This window comes from Pleurodeles waltl, chromosome 7, assembly GCF_031143425.1.
Source record: "Pleurodeles waltl isolate 20211129_DDA chromosome 7, aPleWal1.hap1.20221129, whole genome shotgun sequence".
Lineage (NCBI taxonomy): Eukaryota > Metazoa > Chordata > Amphibia > Caudata > Salamandridae > Pleurodeles > Pleurodeles waltl.
The window spans coordinates 1,122,060,912-1,122,083,523 of NC_090446.1; the positions used below are offsets into that span (position 1 = coordinate 1,122,060,912).

The 22,612-nt window shown below is 40.2% G+C and overlaps 4 non-coding genes across 4 annotated transcripts; all 4 read right to left on the minus strand.

Moving 5' to 3' along the window:
* Positions 1 to 1,544: 1,544 nt before the first annotated feature.
* On the minus strand, positions 1,545 to 1,617 carry TRNAR-CCU (transfer RNA arginine (anticodon CCU)). The gene has a single exon. It is a non-coding gene; the product is annotated as a tRNA-Arg (tRNA).
* A 4,486-nt stretch (positions 1,618 to 6,103) lies between these two features.
* Positions 6,104 to 6,176, minus strand: TRNAR-CCU (transfer RNA arginine (anticodon CCU)). Its single transcript has one exon. It is a non-coding gene; the product is annotated as a tRNA-Arg (tRNA).
* A 6,757-nt stretch (positions 6,177 to 12,933) lies between these two features.
* TRNAR-CCU (transfer RNA arginine (anticodon CCU)) lies at positions 12,934 to 13,006 on the minus strand. The gene has a single exon. It is a non-coding gene; the product is annotated as a tRNA-Arg (tRNA).
* Positions 13,007 to 19,775: 6,769 nt separating this feature from the next.
* Positions 19,776 to 19,848, minus strand: TRNAR-CCU (transfer RNA arginine (anticodon CCU)). The gene has a single exon. It is a non-coding gene; the product is annotated as a tRNA-Arg (tRNA).
* Between the last annotated feature and the right edge of the window lie 2,764 nt (positions 19,849 to 22,612).

The window sequence follows — 22,612 nt, forward strand, 5'->3', positions numbered from 1 at the left end:
GCAGTAAGAAATAAAGTACCTTTGTCATACATAAAAAGGATAACGAAAGTCACCTCCGAGTTCATTCACCCCACAGAGGAATTCTGTCTTCACCCACTTTCCTCTATGTGATCACTAAGCTACTCCACAACTTGCAATACCTTTACAACATACGACAGGGTGTGTTTTATCCCACACATCCATTCAAACATATATCTTTTCTGCTCAGACATAAAACAAACACATTTCTCCATTCCTATCCTAGCAGTGGAGAAAATGCTCTGCTGTGGTACTTGAACAGGTGGCGGAGTAAAGTTTGTTGGAATTGGTTATTTTATCAGCACGCTTCAGTGCTAATGTTGTTAAGAAGGAAGACCCTTAGGAAACTAGATAAACATCTCCAAAATACATCTTCTTCCACCCCAGAAAGAACTCAAACCCACAATCACTTTGTGACTATTTGACTGCCTTACCCATTAGGCCAACGGGGTTGCACAGGAGTGCTGTTAACCAATAGCTACAAACACTTTCTAAAAATACAACACATATTCTACATGTTTGTCGCTCCCACTCAGGTATAAAAGAAGTTCATATCACCTTTAAAGAGTCCCCAGCTGTGGTGATTAAAGTTTGAAATGGCTGCATTTAAGGGAACTAGTTAATCCATCATGCTTCAGTCCCACTGTTCTTATGAGTGAAGGACCTGGTGTGGCAGACTCCTACGATATAATTTGGCCATCTTGTTTGTTCACAATATATGCACTCTTAAGGGAACAACAGCTAGTACTAACAAAGTATTACAATCTGCGCCAAATGTATGCTCTAGGTTTGGAAAATTAGAGTTGGGCAAGGCTAAAACTAAACGTCTGCCTTGGCCCTTAGTTGGCATGGCAAATTTTCAAAATAGAGAGAGGACAAGCATCCCAGGCAGTGTCCCAATATCTCTCTAATGTCCTTGTTGAAACCAAAGGTTGTTAAACAGGACATACAATCTACATCAACTAAAAGCAGACAAGTAAAGCTGCCTTTCACAGGTGTCCCATCAACTTCTCAGTCTAACAACACCCCGGGTGTTTTGAAAAATCTATTTAACTGCCATCATTGAAACACCACCCTGCCCTCCCTAAACTCAGTTTGGTTTCTAAGACTAGGGGCCCAGCGATAGTAGCATAAAATAGGGTGCACTGTCTTCCCATCTGCTGCACTTTTTTCGAGAAATACTTCTTTATCAACATAGCAGTTTCACATGGTATTTTTAATTATTCAACAGTTTATACATTCAAGTGGTGAAATAAGTACATGTTTTAATGCTAAATGGGAGACTCCCTGCGAGTGCTATCCAAAGGAGGACATAAAAAATGTCTAGCCAGAAAGGTGGGTTGAAATCCCATTCTCCAGACTGGGCCCAAGAGTAGGATATGTAGGCAAATGTTTTTGAGTTCCAGCACTTGTGTTTTGAAAGTAGATTGATGTTCCATAGCTGCAAAGTCTATGTAAAGCAAGGGCTGAATTGTGTGGTTTGTGCTTTGAAAAAGTAAAAGTCAAGAGCTGAATGTACAGAGTTTCACCCCAGATGGGACTTGTACCCACAATCCCTGGCTTAGGAGGCCAGTGCCTTATCCATTAGGCCACTGGGGCCACGTTGATACTGCTCTCCCCTGTCCTCCAAATACAAGATTCACTCCCTATCATGTGGTCTCTACCGCAGTTTAAGTCTATGGAATCACTTATACAATACATTCACAACAAGCAATCCATGGATAACTCCCCTCTCTTTAAAGTCCTTACAACTATTCAAATATCTAATATACCCTCACCTCGAAGAACAACACAATGCGGACGCTAAACTCTCCTAACTTCACTTCACATGTCACAACAAAATGCCCACTGCTCGAGCCAGCAGGAAACATCAAGGCAGCTCAAGGAATACAACTGCACTTGCAGTTCTAACAACATCAACCCGAACTAGCATTTCCTTCTTCTGATATACATATTTATAGAGAGATTTTTAATGATCGATGCTTAGCAGAAAGGAGATACTTATGGCAAAAGGTTTACTTTTTGCACACTGTAGATCATTACTGGAAAGATAGACTCTATCTGCATATTTACACATCATTTTTAATATGACTCAGAAATGTCATGCCTTTTTTTGAACAAATTATTACATGGTTTGTGAGAACGTCTAATTCAGCACTACAGCTTCTGCTTTCATTCTCCATGCCTGAAAACATAATCTTCCATATGAAACAACAAAAGACTAGGAATTTTTTGGTTTTTTTGAGTGATGGCATTGAAATGTGCAGTAAGAAATAAAGTACCTTTGTCATACATAAAAAGGATAACGCAAGTCACCTCCGAGTCCATTCACCCCACAGAGGAATTCTGTCTTCACCCACTTTCCTCTATGTGATCACTAAGCTACTCCACAACTTGCAATACCTTTACAACATACGACAGGGTGTGTTTTATCCCACACATCCATTCAAACATATATCTTTTCTGCTCAGACATAAAACAAGCACATTTCTCCATTCCTATCCTAGCAGTGGAGAAAATGCTCTGCTGTGGTACTTGAACAGGTGGCGGAGTAAAGTTTGTTGGAATTGGTTATTTTATCAGCACGCTTCAGTGCTAATGTTGTTAAGAAGGAAGACCCTTAGGAAACTAGATAAACATCTCCAAAATACATCTTCTTCCACCCCAGAAAGAACTCAAACCCACAATCCCTTTGTGAGTATTTGACTGCCTTAGAATTAGGCCAACGGGGTTGCACAGGAGTGCTGTTAACCGATAGCTACAAACACTTTCTAAAAATACGACACATATTCTACATGTTTGTCGCTCCCACTCAGGTATAAAAGAAGTTCATATCACCTTTAAAGAGTCCCCAGCTGTGGTGATTAAAGTTTGAAATGGCTGCATTTAAGGGAACTAGTTAATCCATCATGCTTCAGTCCCACTGTTCTTACGAGTGAAGGACCTGGTGTGGCAGACTCCTACGATATAATTTGGCCATCTTGTTTGTTCTCAATATATGCACTCTTAAGGGAACAACAGGTAGTACTAACAAAGTATTACAATCTGCGCCAAATGTATGCTCTAGGTTTGGAAAATTAGAGTTGGAAAGGCTAAAACTAAACGTCTGCCTTGGCCCTTAGTTGGCATGGCAAATTTTCAAAATAGAGAGAGGACAAGCATCCCAGGCAGTGTCTCAATATCTCTCTAATGTCCTTGTTGAAACCAAAGGTTGTTAAACAGGACATACAATCTACATCAACTAAAAGCAGACATGTAAAGCTGCCTTTCACAGGTGTACCATCAACTTCTCAGTCTAACAACACCCCGGGTGTTTTAAAAAATCTATTTAACTGCCATCATTGAAACACCACCCTGCCCTCCCTAAACTCCGTTTGGTTTCTAAGACTAGGGGCCCAGCGATAGTAGCATAAAATAGGGTGCACTGTCTTCCCATCTGCTGCACTTTTTTCGAGAAATACTTCTTTATCAACATAGCAGTTTCACATGGTATTTTTAATTATTCAACAGTTTATACATTCAAGTGGTGAAATAAGTACATGTTTTAATGCTAAATGGGAGACTGCCTGTGAGTGCTATCCAAAGGAGGACATAAAAAATGTCTAGCCAGAAAGGTGGGTTGAAATCCCATTCTCCAGACTGGGCCCAAGAGTAGGATCTGTAGGCAAATGTTTTTGAGTTCCAGCACTTGTGTTTTGAAGGTAGATTGATGTTCCATAGCTGCAAAGTCTATGTAAAGCAAGGGCTGAATTGTGTGGTTTGTGCTTTGAAAATGTAAAAGTCAAGAGCTGAATGTACAGAGTTTCACCCCAGATGGGACTTGAACACACAATCCCTGGCTTAGGAGGCCAGTGCCTTATCCATTAGGCCACTGGAGCCACGTTGATACTGCTCTCCCCTGTCCTCCAAATACAAGATTCACTCCCTATCATGTGGTCTCTACCGCAGTTTAAGTCTATGGAATCACTTATACAATACATTCACAATAAGCAATCCATGGATAACTCCCCTCTCTTTAAAGTCCTTACAACTATTCAAATATCTAATATACCCTCACCTGGAAGAACAACACAATGCGGAAGCTAAACTCTCCTAACTTCACTTCACATGTCACAACAAAATGCCCACTGCTCAAGCCAGCAGGAAACATCAAGGCAGCTCAAGGAATACAACTGCACTTGCAGTTCTAACAACATCAACCCTAACTAGCATTTCCTTCTTCTGATATACATATTTATAGAGAGATTTTTAATGATCGGTGCTTAGCAGACAGGAGATACTTATGGCAAAAGGTTTACTTTTTGCACACTGTAGATCATTACTGGAAAGATAGACTCTATCTGCATATTTACACATCATTTTTAATATGACTCAGAAATGTCATGCCTTTTTTTGAACAAATTATTACATGGTTTGTGAGAACATCTAATTCAGCACTACAGCTTCTGCTTTCATTCTCCATGCCTGAAAACATAATCTTCCATATGAAATAACAAAAGACTAGGAATTTTTTGTTTTTTTTGAGTGATGGCATTGAAATGTGCAGTAAGAAATAAAGTACCTTTGTCATACATAAAAAGGATAACGCAAGTCACCTCGAGTTCATTCACCCCACAGAGGAATTCTGTCTTCACCCACTTTCCTCTATGTGATCACTAAGCTACTCCACAACTTGCAATACCTTTACAACATACGACAGGGTGTGTTTTATCCCACACATCCATTCAAACATATATCTTTTCTGCTCAGACATAAAACAAGCACATTTCTCCATTCCTATCCTAGCAGTGGAGAAAATGCTCTGCTGTGGTACTTGAACAGGTGGCGGAGTAAAGTTTGTTGGAATTGGTTATTTTATCAGCACGCTTCAGTGCTAATGTTGTTAAGAAGGAAGACCCTTAGGAAACTAGATAAACATCTCCAAAATACATCTTCTTCCACCCCAGAAAGAACTCAAACCCACAATCCCTTTGTGAGTATTTGACTGCCTTACACATTAGGCCAACAGGGTTGCACAGGAGTGCTGTTAACCGATAGCTACAAACACTTTCAAAAAATACGACACGTATTCTACATGTTTGTCGCTCCCACTCAGGTATAAAAGAAGTTCATATCAGCTTTAAAGAGTCCCCAGCTGTGGTGATTAAAGTTTGAAATGGCTGCATTTAAGGGAACTAGTTAATCCATCATGCTTCAGTCCCACTGTTCTTACGAGTGAAGGACCTGGTGTGGCAGACTCCTACGATATAATTTGGCCATCTTGTTTGTTCTCAATATATGCACTCTTAAGGGAACAACAGGTAGTACTAACAAAGTATTAGAATATGCGCCAAATGTATGCTCTAGGTTTGGAAAATTAGAGATGGGCAAGGCTAAAACTAAACGTCTGCCTTGGCCCTTAGTTGGCATGGCAAATTTTCAAAATAGAGAGAGGACAAGCATCCCTGGCAGTGTCCCAATATCTCTCTAATGTCCTTGTTGAAACCAAAGGTTGTTAAACAGGACATACAATCTACATCAACTAGAAGCCGACAAGTAAAGCTGCCTTTCACAGGTGTCCCATCAACTTCTCAGTCTAACAACACCCCGGGTGTTTTGAAAAATCTATTTAACTGCCATCATTGAAACACCACCCTGCCCTCCCCAAACTCAGTTTGGTTTCTAAGACTAGGGGCCCAGTGATAGTAGCATAAAATAGGGTGCACTGTCTTCCCATCTGCTGCACTTTTTTCGAGAAATACTTCTTTATCAACATAGCAGTTTCTCATGGTATTTTTAATTATTCAACAGTTTATACATTCAAGTGGTGAAATAAGTACATGTTTTAATGCTAAATGGGAGACTGCCTGCGAGTGCTATCCAAAGGAGGACATCAAAAATGTCTAGCCAGAAATGTGGGTTGAAATCCCATTCTCCAGACTGGGCCCAAGAGTAGGATCTGTAGGCAAATGTTTTTGAGTTCCAGCACTTGTGTTTTGAAGGTAGATTGATGTTCCATAGCTGCAAAGTCTATGTAAAGCAAGGGCTGAATTGTGTGGTTTGTGCTTTGAAAAAGTAAAAGTCAAGAGCTGAATGTTCAGAGATTCACCCCAGATGGGACTTGAACCCACAATCCCTGGCTTAGGAGGCCAGTGCCTTATCCATTAGGCCACTGGGGCCACGTTGATACTGCTCTCCCCTGTCCTCCAAATACAAGATTCACTCCCTATCATGTGGTCTCTACCGCAGTTTAAGTCTATGGAATCACTTATACAATACATTCACAACAAGCAATCCATGGATAACTCCCCTCTCTTTAAAGTCCTTACAACTATTCAAATATCTAATATTCCCTCACCTGGAAGAACAACACAATGCGGACGCCAAACTCTCCGAACTTCACTTCACATGTCACAACAAAATGCCCACTGCTCGAGCCAGCAGGAAACATCAAGGCAGCTCAAGGAATACAACTGCACTTGCAGTTCTAACAACATCAACCCGAACTAGCATTTCCTTCTTCTGATATACATATTTATAGAGAGATTTTTAATGATCGATGCTTAGCAGAAAGGAGATACTTATGGCAAAAGGTTTACTTTTTGCACACTGTAGATCATTACTGGAAAGATAGACTCTATCTGCATATTTACACATCATTTTTAATATGACTCAGAAATGTCATGCCTTTTTTTGAACAAATTATTACATGGTTTGTGAGAACGTCTAATTCAGCACTACAGCTTCTGCTTTCATTCTCCATGCCTGAAAACATAATCTTCCATATGAAACAACAAAAGACTAGGAATTTTTTGGTTTTTTTGAGCGATGGCATTGAAATGTGCAGTAAGAAATAAAGTACCTTTGTCATACATAAAAAGGATAACGCAAGTCACCTCCGAGTTCATTCACACCACAGAGGAATTCTGTCTTCACCCACTTTCCTCTATGTGATCACTAAGCTACTCCACAACTTGCAATACCTTTACAACATACGACAGGGTGTGTTTTATCCCACACATCCATTCAAACATATATCTTTTCTGCTCAGACATAAAACAAGCACATTTCTCCATTCCTATCCTAGCAGTGGAGAAAATGCTCTGCTGTGGTACTTGAACAGGTGGCGGAGTAAAGTTTGTTGGAATTGGTTATTTTATCAGCACGCTTCAGTGCTAATGTTGTTAAGAAGGAAGACCCTTAGGAAACTAGATAAACATCTCCAAAATACATCTTCTTCCACCCCAGAAAGAACTCAAACCCACAATCCCTTTGTGAGTATTAGACTGCCTTAGAATTAGGCCAACGGGGTTGCACAGGAGTGCTGTTAACCAATAGCTACAAACACTTTCTAAAAATACGACACATATTCTACATGTTTGTCGCTCCCACTCAGGTATAAAAGAAGTTCATATCGCCTTTAAAGAGTCCCCAGCTCTGGTGATTAAAGTTTGAAATGGCTGCATTTAAGGGAACTAGTTAATCCATCATGCTTCAGTCCCCCTGTTCTTACGAGTGAAGGACCTGGTGTGGCAGACTCCTATGATATAATTTGGCCATCTTGTTTGTTCACAATATATGCACTCTTAAGGGAACAACAGGTAGTACTAACAAAGTATTACAATCTGCGCCAAATGTATGCTCTAGGTTTGGAAAATTAGAGTTGGGCAAGGCTAAAACTAAACGTCTGCCTTGGCCCTTAGTTGGCATGGCAAATTTTCAAAATAGAGAGAGGACAAGCATCCCAGGCAGTGTCCCAATATCTCTCTAATGTCCTTGTTGAAAAAGGTTGTTAAACAGGACATACAATCTACATCAACTAAAAGCAGACAAGTAAAGCTGCCTTTCACAGGTGTCCCATCAACTTCTCAGTCTAACAACACCCCGGGTGTTTTGAAAAATCTATTTAACCGCCATCATTGAAACACCACCCTGCCCTCCCTAAACTCAGTTTGGTTTCTAAGACTAGGGGCCCAGCGATAGTAGCATAAAATAGGGTGCACTGTCTTCCCATCTGCTGCACTTTTTTCGAGAAATACTTCTTTATCAACATAGCCGTTTCACATGGTATTTTTAATTATTCAACAGTTTATACATTCAAGTGGTGAAATAAGTACATGTTTTAATGCTAAATGGGAGACTGCCTGCGAGTGCTATCCAAAGGAGGACATAAAAAATGTCTAGCCAGAAAGGTGGGTTGAAATCCCATTCTCCAGACTGGGCCCAAGAGTAGGATATGTAGGCAAATGTTTTTGAGTTCCAGCACTTGTGTTTTGAAGGTAGATTGATGTTCCATAGCTGCAAAGTCTATGTAAAGCAAGGGCTGAATTGTGTGGTTTGTGTTTTGAAAAAGTAAAAGTCAAGAGCTGAATGTACAGAGTTTCACCCCAGATGGGACTTGAACCCACAATCCCTGGCTTAGGAGGCCAGTGCCTTATCCATTAGGCCACGTTGATACTGCTCTCCCTTGTCCTCCAAATACAAGATTCACTCCCTATCATGTGGTCTCTACCGCAGTTTAAGTCTATGGAATCACTTATACAATACATTCACAACAAGCAATCCATGGATAACTCCCCTCTCTTTAAAGTCCTTACAACTATTCAAATATCTAATATACCCTCACCTGGAAGAACAACACAATGCGGACACTAAACTCTCCTAACTTCACTTCACATGTCACAACAAAATGCCCACTGCTCGAGCCAGCAGGAAACATCAAGGCAGCTCAAGGAATACAACTGCACTTGCAGTTCTAACAACATCAACCCGAACTAGCATTTCCTTCTTCTGATATACATATTTATAGAGAGATTTTTAATGATCGATGCTTAGCAGAAAGGAGGTACTTATGGCAAAAGGTTTACTTTTTGCACACTGTAGATCATTACTGGAAAGATAGACTCTATCTGCATATTTACACATCATTTTTAATATGACTCAGAAATGTCATGCCTTTTTTTGAACAAATTATTACATGGTTTGTGAGAACGTCTAATTCAGCACTACAGCTTCTGCTTTCATTCTCCATGCCTGAAAACATAATCTTCCATATGAAACAACAAAAGACTAGGAATTGTTTGGTTTTTTTGAGTGATGGCATTGAAATGTGCAGTAAGAAATAAAGTACCTTTGTCATACATAAAAAGGATAACGCAAGTCACCTCCGAGTTCATTCACCCCACAGAGGAATTCTGTCTTCACCCACTTTCCTCTATGTGATCACTAAGCTACTCCACAACTTGCAATACCTTTACAACATACGACAGGGTGTGTTTTATCCCACACATCCATTCAAACATATATCTTTTCTGCTCAGACATAAAACAAGCACATTTCTCCATTCCTATCCTAGCAGTGGAGAAAATGCTCTGCTGTGGTACTTGAACAGGTGGCGGAGTAAAGTTTGTTGGAATTGGTTATTTTATCAGCACGCTTCAGTGCTAATGTTGTTAAGAAGGAAGACCCTTAGGAAACTAGATAAACATCTCCAAAATACATCTTCTTCCACCCCAGAAAGAACTCAAACCCACAATCCCTTTGTGAGTATTAGACTGCCTTAGAATTAGGCCAACGGGGTTGCACAGGAGTGCTGTTAACCAATAGCTACAAACACTTTCTAAAAATACGACACATATTCTACATGTTTGTCGCTCCCACTCAGGTATAAAAGAAGTTCATATCGCCTTTAAAGAGTCCCCAGCTCTGGTGATTAAAGTTTGAAATGGCTGCATTTAAGGGAACTAGTTAATCCATCATACTTCAGTCCCCCTGTTCTTACGAGTGAAGGACCTGGTGTGGCAGACTCCTATGATATAATTTGGCCATCTTGTTTGTTCACAATATATGCACTCTTAAGGGAACAACAGGTAGTACTAACAAAGTATTACAATCTGCGCAAAATGTATGCTCTAGGTTTGGAAAATTAGAGTTGGGCAAGGCTAAAACTAAACGTCTGCCTTGGCCCTTAGTTGGCATGGCAAATTTTCAAAATAGAGAGAGGACAAGCATCCCAGGCAGTGTCCCAATATCTCTCTAATGTCCTTGTTGAAACCAAAGGTTGTTAAACAGGACATACAATCTACATCAACTAAAAGCAGACAAGTAAAGCTGCCTTTCACAGGTGTCCCATCAACTTCTCAGTCTAACAACACCCCGGGTGTTTTGAAAAATCTATTTAACCGCCATCATTGAAACACCACCCTGCCCTCCCTTAACTCAGTTTGGTTTCTAAGACTAGGGGCCCAGCGATAGTAGCATAAAATAGGGTGCACTGTCTTCCCATCTGCTGCACTTTTTTCGAGAAATACTTCTTTATCAACATAGCAGTTTCACATGGTATTTTTAATTATTCAACAGTTTATACATTCAAGTGGTGAAATAAGTACATGTTTTAATACTAAATGGGAGACTGCCTGCGAGTGCTATCCAAAGGAGGACATAAAAAATGTCTAGCCAGAAAGGTGGGTTGAAATCCCATTCTCCAGACTGGGCCCAAGAGTAGGATATGTAGGCAAATGTTTTTGAGTTCCAGCACTTGTGTTTTGAAGGTAGATTGATGTTCCATGGCTGCAAAGTCTATGTAAAGCAAGGGCTGAATTGTGTGGTTTGTGCTTTGAAAATGTAAAAGTGAAGAGCTGAATGTACAGAGTTTCACCCCAGATGGAACTTGAGCCCACAATCCCTGGCTTAGGAGGCCAGTGCCTTATCCATTAGGCCACTGGGGCCACATTGAAACTGCTCTCCCCTGTCCTCCAAATACAAGATCCACTCCCTATCATGTGGTCTCTACCGCAGTTTACGTCTATGGAATCACTTATACAATACATTCACAACAAGCAATCCATGGATAACTCCTCTCTCTTTAAAGTCCTTACAACTATTCAAATATCTAATATACCCTCACCTGGAAGAACAACACAATGCGGACGCTAAACTCTCCTAACTTCACTTCACATGTCACAACAAAATGCCCACTGCTCGAGCCAGCAGGAAACATCAAGGCAGCTCAAGGAATACAACTGCACTTGCAGTTCTAACAACATCAACCCGAACTAGCATTTCCTTCTTCTGATATACATATTTATAGAGAGATTTTTAATGATCGGTGCTTAGCAGAAAGGAGATACTTATGGCAAAAGGTTTACTTTTTGCACACTGTAGATCATTACTGGAAAGATAGACTCTATCTGCATATTTACACATCATTTTTAATATGACTCAGAAATGTCATGTCTTTTTTTGAACAAATTATTACATGGTTTGTGAGAACATCTAATTCAGCACTACAGCTTCTGCTTTCATTCTCCATGCCTGAAAACATAATCTTCCATATGAAACAACAAAAGAGTAGGATTTTTTTTTTTTTTTTTGAGTGATGGCATTGAAATGTGCAGTAAGAAATAAAGTACCTTTGTCATACATAAAAAGGATAACGCAAGTCACCTCCGAGTTCATTCACCCCACAGAGGAATTCTGTCTTCACCCACTTTCCTCTATGTGATCACTAAGCTACTCCACAACTTGCAATACCTTTACAACATACGACAGGGTGTGTTTTATCCCACACATCCATTCAAACATATATCTTTTCTGCTCAGACATAAAACAAGCACATTTCTCCATTCCTATCCTAGCAGTGGAGAAAATGCTCTGCTGTGGTACTTGAACAGGTGGCGGAGTAAAGTTTGTTGGAATTGGTTATTTTATCAGCACGCTTCAGTGCTAATGTTGTTAAGAAGGAAGACCCTTAGGAAACTAGATAAACATCTCCAAAATACATCTTCTTCCACCCCAGAAAGAACTCAAACCTACAATCCCTTTGTGAGTATTTGACTGCCTTACCCATTAGGCCAACGGGGTTGCACAGGAGTGTTGTTAACCAATAGCTACAAATACTTTCTAAAAATACGACACATATTCTACATGTTTGTCGCTCCCACTCAGGTATAAAAGAAGTTCATATCACCTTTAAAGAGTCCCCAGCTGTGGTGATTAAAGTTTGAAATGGCTGCATTTAAGGGAACTAGTTAATCCATCATGCTTCAGTCCCACTGTTCTTACGAGTGAAGGACCTGGTGTGGCAGACTCCTACGATATAATTTGGCCATCTTGTTTGTTCTCAATATATGCACTCTTAAGGGAACAACAGGTAGTACTAACAAAGTATTACAATCTGCGCCAAATGTATGCTCTAGGTTTGGAAAATTAGAGTTGGGCAAGGCTAAAACTAAACATCTGCCTTGGCCCTTAGTTGGCATGGCAAATTTTCAAAATAGAGAGAGGACAAGCATCCCAGGCAGTGTCCCAATATCTCTCTAATGTCCTTGTTGAAACCAAAGGTTGTTAAACAGGACATACAATCTACATCAACTAAAAGCAGACAAGTAAAGCTGCCTTTCACAGGTGTCCCATCAACTTCTCAGTCTAACAACACCCCGGGTGTTTTGAAAAATCTATTTAACTGCCATCATTGAAACACCACCCTGCCCTCCCTAAACTCAGTTTGGTTTCTAAGACTAGGGGCACAGTGATAGTAGCATAAAATAGGGTGCACTGTCTTCCCATCTGCTGCACTTTTTTCGAGAAATACTTCTTTATCAACATAGCAGTTTCACATGGTATTTTTAATTATTCAACAGTTTATACATTCAAGTGGTGAAATAAGTACATGTTTTAATGCTAAATGGGAGACTGCCTACGAGTGCTATCCAATGGAGGACATAAAAAATGTCTAGCCAGAAAGGTGGGTTGAAATCCCATTCTCCAGACTGGGCCCAAGAGTAGGATATGTAGGCAAATGTTTTTGAGTTCCAGCACTTGTGTTTTGAAGGTAGATTGATGTTCCATAGCTGCAAAGTCTATGTAAAGCAAGGGCTGAATTGTGTGGTTTGTGCTTTGAAAATGTGAAAGTCAAGAGCTGAATGTACAGAGTTTCACCCCAGATGGGTCTTGAACCTACGACCTCTGGCTTAGGAGGCCAGTGCCTTATCCATTAGGCCACTGGAGCCACGTTGATACTGCTCTCCCCTGTCCTCCAAATACAAGATTCACTCCCTATCATGTGGTCTCTACCGCAGTTTAAGTCTATGGAATCACTTATACAATACATTCACAACAAGCAATCCATGGATAACTCCCCTCTCTTTAAAGTCCTTACAACTATTCAAATATCTAATATACCCTCACCTGGAAGAACAACACAATGCGGACGCTAAACTCTCCTAACTTCACTTCACATGTCACAACAAAATGCCCACTGCTCGAGCCAGCAGGAAACATCAAGGCAACTCAAGGAATACAACTGCACTTGCAGTTCTAACAACATCAACCCGAACTAGCATTTCCTTCGTCTGATATACATATTTATAGAGAGATTTTCAATGATCGGTGCTTAGCAGAAAGGAGATACTTATGGCAAAAGGTTTACTTTTTGCACACTGTAGATCATTACTGGAAAGATAGACTCTATCTGCATATTTACACATCATTTTTAATATGACTCAGAAATGTCATGCCTTTTTTTGAACAAATTATTACATGGTTTGTGAGAACATCTAATTCAGCACTACAGCTTCTGCTTTCATTCTCCATGCCTGAAAACATAATCTTCCATATGAAACAACAAAAGAGTAGGAATTTTTTGTTTTTTTTGAGTGATGGCATTGAAATGTGCAGTAAGAAATAAAGTACCTTTGTCATACATAAAAAGGATAACGCAAGTCACCTCCGAGTTCATTCACCCCACAGAGGAATTCTGTCTTCACCCACTTTCCTCTATGTGATCACTAAGCTACTCCACAACTTGCAATACCTTTACAACATACGACAGGGTGTGTTTTATCCCACACATCCATTCAAACATATATATTTTCTGCTCAGACATAAAACAAGCACATTACTCCATTCCTATCCTAGCAGTGGAGAAAATGCTCTGCTGTGGTACTTGAACAGGTGGCGAAGTAAAGTTTGTTGGAATTGGTTATTTTATCAGCACGCTTCAGTGCTAATGTTGTTAAGAAGGAAGACCCTTAGGAAACTAGATAAACATCTCCAAAATACATCTTCTTCCACCCCAGAAAGAACTCAAACCCACAATCCCTTTGTGAGTATTTGACTGCCTTAGAATTAGGCCAACAGGGTTAAACAGGAGTGCTGTTAACCAATAGCTACAAACACTTTCTAAAAATACGACACATATTCTACATGTTTGTCGCTCCCACTCAGGTATAAAAGAAGTTCATATCACCTTTAAAGAGTCCCCAGCTCTGGTGATTAAAGTTTGAAATGGCTGCATTTAAGGGAACTAGTTAATCCATCATGCTTCAGTCCCACTGTTCTTACGAGTGAAGGACCTGGTGTGGCAGACTCCTACGATATAATTTGGCCATCTTGCTTGTTCTCAATATATGCACTCTTAAGGGAACAACAGGTAGTACTAACAAAGTATTACAATCTGCGCCAAATGTATGCTCTAGGTTTGGAAAATTAGAGTTGGGCAAGGCTAAAACTAAACGTCTCCCTTGGCCCTTAGTTGGCATGGCAAATTTTCAAAATAGAGAGAGGACAAGCATCCCAGGCAGTGTCCCAATATCTCTCTAATGTCCTTGTTGAAACCAAAGGTCGTTAAACAGGACATACAATCTACATCAACTAAAAGCAGACAAGTAAAGCTGCCTTTCACAGGTGTCCCATCAACTTCTCAGTCTAACAACACCCCGGGTGTTTTGAAAAATCTATTTAACTGCCATCATTGAAACACCACCCTGCCCTCCCTAAACTCAGTTTGGTTTCTAAGACTAGGGGCCCAGCGATAGTAGCATAAAATAGGGTGCACTGTCTTCCCATCTGCTGCACTTTTTTCGAGAAATACTTCTTTATCAACATAGCAGTTTCACATGGTATTTTTAATTATTCAACAGTTTATACATTCAAGTGGTGAAATAAGTACATGTTTTAATGCTAAATGGGAGACTGCCTGCGAGTGCTATCCAAAGGAGGACATAAAAAATGTCTAGCCAGAAAGGTGGGTTGAAATCCCATTCTCCAGACTGGGCCCAAGAGTAGGATATGTAGGCAAATGTTTTTGAGTTCCAGCACTTGTGTTTTGAAGGTAGATTGATGTTCCATAGCTGCAAAGTCTATGTAAAGCAAGGGCTGAATTGAGTGGTTTGTGCTTTGAAAAAGTAAAAGTCAAGAGCTGAATGTTCAGAGTTTCACCCCAGATGGGACTTGTACCCACAATCCCTGGCATAGGAGGCCAGTGCCTTATCCATTAGGCCACTGGGGCCACGCTGATACTGTTCTCCCCTGTCCTCCAAATACAAGATTCACTCCCTATCATGTGGTCTCTACCGCAGTTTAAGTCTATGGAATCACTTATACAATACATTCACAACAAGCAATCCATGGATAACTCCCCTCTCTTTAAAGTCCTTACAACTATTCAAATATCTAATATACCCTCACCTCGAAGAACAACACAATGCGGACGCTAAACTCTCCTAACTTCACTTCACATGTCACAACAAAATGCCCACTGCTCGAGCCAGCAGGAAACATCAAGGCAGCTCAAGGAATACAACTGCACTTGCAGTTCTAACAGCATCAACCCGAACTAGCATTTCCTTCTTCTGATATACATATTTATAGAGAGATTTTTAATGATCGATGCTTAGCAGAAAGGAGATACTTATGGCAAAAGGTTTACTTTTTGCACACTGTAGATCATTACTGGAAAGATAGACTCTATCTGCATATTTACACATCATTTTTAATATGACTCAGAAATGTCATGCCTTTTTTTGAACAAATTATTACATGGTTTGTGAGAACGTCTAATTCAGCACTACAGCTTCTGCTTTCATTCTCCATGCCTGAAAACATAATCTTCCATATGAAACAACAAAAGACTAGGAATTTTTTGTTTTTTTTGAGTGATGGCATTGAAATGTGCAGTAAGAAATAAAGTACTTTTGTCATACATAAAAAGGATAACGCAAGTCACCTCCGAGTTCATTCACCCCACAGAGGAATTCTGTCTTCACCCACTTTCCTCTATGTGATCACTAAGCTACTCCACAACTTGCAATACCTTTACAACATACGACAGGGTGTGTTTTATCCCACACATCCATTCAAACATATATCTTTTCTGCTCAGACATAAAACAAGCACATTTCTCCATTCCTATCCTAGCAGTGGAGAAAATGCTCTGCTGTGGTACTTGAACAGGTGGCGGAGTAAAGTTTGTTGGAATTGGTTATTTTATCAGCACGCTTCAGTGCTAATGTTGTTAAGAAGGAAGACCCTTAGGAAACTAGATAAACATCTCCAAAATACATCTTCTTCCACCCCAGAAAGAACTCAAACCCACAATCCCTTTGTGAGTATTTAACTGCCTTAGAATTAGGCCAACGGGGTTGCACAGGAGTGCTGTTAACCGATAGCTACAAACACTTTCTAAAAATACGACACATATTCTACATGTTTGTCGCTCCCACTCAGGTATAAAAGAAGTTCATATCACCTTTAAAGAGTCCCCAGCTGTGGTGATTAAAGTTTGAAATGGCTGCATTTAAGGGAACTAGTTAATCCATCATGCTTCAGTCCCACTGTTCTTACGAGTGAAGGACCTGGTGTGGGAGACTCCTACGATATAATTTGGCCATCTTGTTTGTTCTCAATATATGCACTCTTAAGGGAACAACAGGTAGTACTAACAAAGTATTACAATCTGCGCCAAATGTATGCTCTAGGTTTGGAAAATTAGAGTTGGCAAGGCTAAAACTAAACGTCTGCCTTGGCCCTTAGTTGGCATGGCAAATTTTCAAAATAGAGAGAGGACAAGCATCCCAGGCAGTGTCTCAATATCTCTCTAATGTCCTTGTTGAAACCAAAGGTTGTTAAACAGGACATACAATCTACATCAACTAAAAGCAGACATGTAAAGCTGCCTTTCACAGGTGTACCATCAACTTCTCAGTCTAACAACACCCCGGGTGTTTTAAAAAATCTATTTAACTGCCATCATTGAAACACCACCCTGCCCTCCCTAAACTCCGTTTGGTTTCTAAGACTAGGGGCCCAGCGATAGTAGCATAAAATAGGGTGCACTGTCTTCCCATCTGCTGCACTTTTTTCGAGAAATACTTCTTTATCAACATAGCAGTTTCACATGGTATTTTTAATTATTCAACAGTTTATACATTCAAGTGGTGAAATAAGTACATGTTTTAATGCTAAATGGGAGACTGCCTGCGAGTGCTATCCAAAGGAGGACATAAAAAATGTCTAGCCAGAAAGGTGGGTTGAAATCCCATTCCCCAGACTGGGCCCAAGAGTAGGATATGTAGGCAAATGTTTTTGAGTTCCAGCACTTGTGTTTTGAAGGTAGATTGATGTTCCATGGCTGCAAAGTCTATGTAAAGCAAGGGCTGAATTGTGTGGTTTGTGCTTTGAAAATGTAAATGTGAAGAGCTGAATGTACAGAGTTTCACCCCAGATGGGACTTGAGCTCACAATCCCTGGCTTAGGAGGCCAGTGCCTTATCCATTAGGCCACTGGGGCCACGTTGATACTGTTCTCCCCTGTCCTCCAAATACAAGATTCACTCCCTATCATGTGGTCTCTACCGCAGTTTAAGTCTATGGAATCACTTATACAATACATTCACAACAAGCAATCCATGGATAACTCCCCTCTCTTTAAAGTCCTTACAACTATTCAAATATCTAATATACCCTCACCTGGAAGAACAACACAATGCGGACGCTAAACTCTCCTAACTTCACTTCACATGTCACAACAAAATGCCCACTGCTCGAGCCAGCAGGAAACATCAAGGCAGCTCAAGGAATACAACTGCACTTGCAGTTCTAACAACATCAACCCGAACTAGCATTTCCTTCTTCTGATATACATATTTATAGAGAGATTTTTAATGATCGGTGCTTAGCAGAAAGGAGATACTTATGGCAAAAGGTTTACTTTTTGCACACTGTAGATCATTACTGGAAAGATAGACTCTATCTGCATATTTACACATCATTTTTAATATGACTCAGAAATGTCATGCCTTTTTTTGAACAAATTATTACATGGTTTGTGAGAACATCTAATTCAGCACTACAGCTTCTGCTTTCATTCTCCATGCCTGAAAACATAATCTTCCATATGAAACAACAAAAGAGTAGGAATTATTTTTTCTTTTTTTGAGTGATGGCATTGAAATGTGCAGTAAGAAATAAAGTACCTTTGTCATACATAAAAAGGATAATGCAAGTCACCTCCGAGTTCATTCACCCCACAGAGGAATTCTGTCTTCACCCACTTTCCTCTATGTGATCACTAAGCTACTCCACAACTTGCAATACCTTTACAACATAAGACAGGGTGTGTTTTATCCCACACATCCATTCAAACATATATCTTTTCTGCTCAGACATAAAACAAGCACATTTCTCCATTCCTATCCTAGCAGTGGAGAAAATGCTCTGCTGTGGTACTTGAACAGGTGGCGGAGTAAAGTTTGTTGGAATTGGTTATTTTATCAGCACGCTTCAGTGCTAATGTTGTTAAGAAGGAAGACCCTTAGGAAACTAGATAAACATCTCCAAAATACATCTTCTTCCACCCCAGAAAGAACTCAAACCCACAATCCCTTTGTGAGTATTTGACTACCTTACCCATTAGGCCAACGGGGTTGCACAGGAGTGTTGTTAACCAATAGCTACAAATACATTCTAAAAATACGACACATATTCTACATGTTTGTCGCTCCCACTCAGGTATAAAAGAAGTTCATATCACCTTTAAAGAGTCCCCAGCTGTGGTGATTAAAGTTTGAAATGGCTGCATTTAAGGGAACTAGTTAATCCATCATGCTTCAGTCCCACTGTTCTTACGAGTGAAGGACCTGGTGTGGCAGACTCCTACGATATAATTTGGCCATCTTGTTTGTTCTCAAAATATGCACTCTTAAGGGAACAACAGGTAGTACTAACAAAGTATTACAATCTGCGCCAAATGTATGCTCTAGGTTTGGAAAATTAGAGTTGGGCAAGGCTAAAACTAAACATCTGCCTTGGCCCTTAGTTGGCATGGCAAATTTTCAAAATAGAGAGAGGACAAGCATCCCAGGCAGTGTCCCAATATCTCTCTAATGTCCTTGTTGAAACCAAAGGTTGTTAAACAGGACATACAATCTACATCAACTAAAAGCAGACAAGTAAAGCTGCCTTTCACAGGTGTCCCATCAACTTCTCAGTCTAACAACACCCCGGGTGTTTTGAAAAATCTATTTAACTGCCATCATTGAAACACCACCCTGCCCTCCCTAAACTCAGTTTGGTTTCTAAGACTAGGGGCCCAGTGATAGTAGCATAAAATAGGGTGCACTGTCTTCCCATCTGCTGCACTTTTTTCGAGAAATACTTCTTTATCAACATAGCAGTTTCACATGGTATTTTTAATTATTCAACAGTTTATACATTCAAGTGGTGAAATAAGTACATGTTTTAATGCTAAATGGGAGACTGCCTGCGAGTGCTATCCAAAGGAGGACATCATAAATGTCTAGCCAGAAAGGTGTGTTGAAATCCCATTCTCCAGACTGGGCCCAAGAGTAGGATATGTAGGCAAATGTTTTTGAGTTCCAGCACTTGTGTTTTGAAGGTAGATTGATGTTCCATAGCTGCAAAGTCTATGTAAAGCAAGGGCTGAATTGTGTGGTTTGTGCTTTGAAAATGTAAAAGTCAAGAGCTGAATGTACAGAGTTTCACCCCAGATGGGACTTGAACCCACGACCTCTGGCTTAGGAGGCCAGTGCCTTATCCATTAGGCCACTGGAGCCACATTGATACTGCTCTCCCCTGTCCTCCAAATACCAGATTCACTCCCTATCATGTGGTCTCTACCGCAGTTTAAGTCTATGGAATCACTTATACAATACATTCACAACAAGCAATCCATGGATAACTCCCCTCTCTTTAAAGTCCTTACAACTATTCAAATATCTAATATACCCTCACCTGGAAGAACAACACAATGCGGACGCTAAACTCTCCTAACTTCACTTCACATGTCACAACAAAATGCCCACTGCTCGAGCCAGCAGGAAACATCAAGGCAGCTCAAGGAATACAACTGCACTTGCAGTTCTAACAACATCAACCCGAACTAGCATTTCCTTCGTCTGATATACATATTTATAGAGAGATTTTCAATGATCGGTGCTTAGCAGAAAGGAGATACTTATGGCAAAAGGTTTACTTTTTGCACACTGTAGATCATTACTGGAAAGATAGACTCTATCTGCATATTTACACATCATTTTTAATATGACTCAGAAATGTCATGCCTTTTTTTGAACAAATTATTACATGGTTTGTGAGAACATCTAATTCAGCACTACAGCTTCTGCTTTCATTCTCCATGCCTGAAAACATAATCTTCCATATGAAACAACAAAAGAGTAGGAATTTTTTGTTTTTTTTGAGTGATGGCATTGAAATGTGCAGTAAGAAATAAAGTACCTTTGTCATACATAAAAAGGATAACGCAAGTCACCTCCGAGTTCATTCACCCCACAGAGGAATTCTGTCTTCACCCACTTTCCTCTATGTGATCACTAAGCTACTCCACAACTTGCAATACCTTTACAACATACGACAGGGTGTGTTTTATCCCACACATCCATTCAAACATATATCTTTTCTGCTCAGACATAAAACAAGCACATTTCTCCATTCCTATCCTAGCAGTGGAGAAAATGCTCTGCTGTTGTACTTGAACAGGTGGCGAAGTAAAGTTTGTTGGAATTGGTTATTTTATCAGCACGCTTCAGTGCTAATGTTGTTAAGAAGGAAGACCCTTAGGAAACTAGATAAACATCTCCAAAATACATCTTCTTCCACCCCAGAAAGAACTCAAACCCACAATCCCTTTGTGAGTATTTGACTGCCTTAGAATTAGGCCAACAGGGTTGCACAGGAGTGCTGTTAACCAATAGCTACAAACACTTTCTAAAAATACGACACATATTCTACATGTTTGTCGCTCCCACTCAGGTATAAAAGAAGTTCATATCACCTTTAAAGAGTCCCCAGCTGTGGTGATTAAAGTTTGAAATGGCTGCATTTAAGGGAACTAGTTAATCCATCATGCTTCAGTCCCACGGTTCTTACGAGTGAAGGACCTGGTGTGGCAGACTCCTACGATATAATTTGGCCATCTTGTTTGTTCTCAATATATGCACTCTTAAGGGAACAACAGGTAGTACTAACAAAGTATTACAATCTGCGCCAAATGTATGCTCTAGGTTTGGAAAATTAGAGTTGGGCAAGGCTAAAACTAAACGTCTGCCTTGGCCCTTAGTTGGCATGGCAAATTTTCAAAATAGAGAGAGGACAAGCATCCCAGGCAGTGCCCCAATATCTCTCTAATGTCCTTGTTGAAACCAAAGGTTGTTAAACAGGACATACAATCTACATCAACTAAAAGCAGACAAGTAAAGCTGCCTTTCACAGGTGTCCCATCAACTTCTCAGTCTAACAACACCCCGGGTGTTTTGAAAAATCTATTTAACTGCCATCATTGAAACACCACCCTGCCCTCCCTAAACTCAGTTTGGTTTCTAAGACTAGGGGCCCAGCGATAGTAGCATAAAATAGGGTGCACTGTCTTCCCATCTGCTGCACTTTTTTCGAGAAATACTTCTTTATCAACATAGCAGTTTCACATGGTATTTTTAATTATTCAACAGTTTATACATTCAAGTGGTGAAATAAGTACATGTTTTAATGCTAAATGGGAGACTGCCTGCGAGTGCTATCCAAAGGAGGACATAAAAAATGTCTAGCCAGAAAGGTGGGTTGAAATCCCATTCTCCAGACTGGGCCCAAGAGTAGGATATGTAGGCAAATGTTTTTGAGTTCCAGCACTTGTGTTTTGAAGGTAGATTGATGTTCCATAGCTGCAAAGTCTATGTAAAGCAAGGGCTGAATTGAGTGGTTTGTGCTTTGAAAAAGTAAAAGTCAAGAGCTGAATGTTCAGAGTTTCACCCCAGATGGGACTTGTACCCACAATCCCTGGCATAGGAGGCCAGTGCCTTATCCATTAGGCCACTGGGGCCACGTTGATACTGTTCTCCCCTGTCCTCCAAATACAAGATTCACTCCCTATCATGTGGTCTCTACCGCAGTTTAAGTCTATGGAATCACTTATACAATACATTCACAACAAGCAATCCATGGATAACTCCCCTCTCTTTAAAGTCCTTACAACTATTCAAATATCTAATATACCCTCACCTCGAAGAACAACACAATGCGGACGCTAAACTCTCCTAACTTCACTTCACATGTCACAACAAAATGCCCACTGCTCGAGCCAGCAGGAAACATCAAGGCAGCTCAAGGAATACAACTGCACTTGCAGTTCTAACAGCATCAACCCGAACTAGCATTTCCTTCTTCTGATATACATATTTATAGAGAGATTTTTAATGATCGATGCTTAGCAGAAAGGAGATACTTATGGCAAAAGGTTTACTTTTTGCACACTGTAGATCATTACTGGAAAGATAGACTCTATCTGCATATTTACACATCATTTT